Raw genomic sequence first — 1,934 nt, 5'->3', positions numbered from 1 at the left:
GACCCTTCCCAGCTTGTAGCTGGAGCTGTTGGAAGCTATTTCATACTCTGGTGCAAGGGCACAAAACCACAACATGAGAGGGATTTAAAGTCCTGAATTATTGGCTTCATCGCATCCACCCTGTCCACCCCAAAAATGGCACAAAAAAAAAAAAAAGCTACCATACCCAGCAGACTGCTTTTGGTGTAAAAGAGGTGATGGACTGGGGTGGAAACAGGTCATGAACATCTATCTGTCTAAAAAAAGTCCCTTTCAGATGAGTTTGTACACACCATCAAGCAATGAGCTTTTCCTCCGTTAGGGTTAGGAAAGCAAGGCTCAATTCTCAGGAAGTCACAATTTCATTCATTTACTCAATATGAATTTACAAAGTGCCTACACATTATCAGCTTCCACTTGTAACCATTTCTAGATAAAAAAGAAACCTCACATCTCTAGAGGGGCCAGCAAGCTCCCTCAAAGTCTACAGCTGAAAGGATCTTTTTGGAATTGGGTTTCTTCTGTACCTCTGAAAGGGTAACACTTTAAAGCTGAATCATCTTTAACCTGGAGATCTAACATGATATTTAGCGATACTTGCATCCCAGACATACAACATTAAAAGGTACACTAAAATTCTGAAGGTAGCTATGCTGCAAAATAGTTTAAATGATTGTACAGTATTCATTTTATGCTTGAAATTCCAGTCCTCGACCAAGCTTGTGGCCACCAGCGTTGACATTCTTGCCATCCAGCAGAGCTGACAGCATCAGTTTGATACCTGGCTTTAGGGTCTTAGTGTATCCTAAGCCTATCAGGCTGGAGTTGTTCACGTTCGCCGAGAAGGAGGCGTCAGGGTCGATCTGATACTTGGCTGCTATTCCAAAGAGAGTGTTACTATTTCCTGCTGTCCAGGCGAGATTGACGGCAGTCTCCAACTTCTTGTTCACCTTCTGGTAAGTGGAGCCGCCAAACTCTGTCCCATCGTTCACATCAGTGTGAAGCTGGAATTCATCAGTCTTGTGGCCAACTGCAAAGTTGCTCTGGGTCACACGGGACTTGGCGGTCTCAAAGTTCATCTGGTAGCCCTCCAGCCAGCCCTCATAACCCAGCACCACAGCACCCCAGCACCCCGGATGGAAGGCCCGGCGATGTCAAAAATCCACGTCGCAGCCCAGGTTGATGTGCTCTCGCTTATACCCTGTCTTGATTTTAGCATTTTTTTTCCCCAGTGGTAGGTGAGAAGGATGAGTCAAAGGTCAGCTTCAGTCCGTGTGCAAACTGGTCTTCGACGGTAATCTCGGTGCCTAGTGTGTTGTCAGTGTTCCATTTCTCCATAAATGTCAGTCCATCTGTACTTGGTTTCCAAACTTCCTGTCACCTTTGTGGTCTCAGTGTTGGCTGAGCCTGAACTTGTAAATTCCAGTCCATTCTCAGATTTTGTTTTCAAATCAAGTTTTGTTAAGCCAAATCCATAGCCTTTGGTGAAGACATCCCTAGCAGATTTGCCAAGGTCCAATTACGTGGGGGGCACAGCCATCGTCTCCTCAAAGGCGGTGGCAGCGTGATCAGCGGTGGCTACAGTGGGGGCTGCAGCACCTATATTTACTTTTTATGTTGTTAAAAAAATGTATTTGCAATGAATAATTCATTGGTCTTGCAAAATTCTATCGTGATTTCCAGCATTGTTTCTATCATCAAGGCCATATATTCCAACTATGATCCTTTTTTTTTTCCAACTTTCACATTGCAAACACCAGTAATTAACACTGAATCTTGATTGCTTTAAATAAATTAATAACATCAAATTCTTACAATAAAAAAGACAGAAGATCTGAAATCAATAACCTAACTACTCAACATGAGGATTTAGAAAAGAAAAGAGCAAACCAATTCCAAAGCTACCAGAGGAAGGAAAATAACAGAGATCAGAGTAGAGAGAAATGAAATTGAAT

General features: G+C 43.0%; 1 pseudogene; it reads right to left on the bottom strand.

Moving 5' to 3' along the window:
- Positions 1-668: 668 nt before the first annotated feature.
- LOC101344204 (voltage-dependent anion-selective channel protein 1 pseudogene) lies at positions 669-1,519 on the bottom strand (annotated as a pseudogene).
- Between the last annotated feature and the right edge of the window lie 415 nt (positions 1,520-1,934).

This window comes from Trichechus manatus, unplaced genomic scaffold (genome assembly GCF_000243295.1).
Source record: "Trichechus manatus latirostris isolate Lorelei unplaced genomic scaffold, TriManLat1.0 scaffold00023, whole genome shotgun sequence".
Classification (NCBI taxonomy): Eukaryota; Metazoa; Chordata; class Mammalia; order Sirenia; family Trichechidae; genus Trichechus; species Trichechus manatus.
The sequence above is the reverse complement of the archived record's forward strand: the minus strand, read 5'-3'. Positions and strand labels throughout refer to the sequence as shown.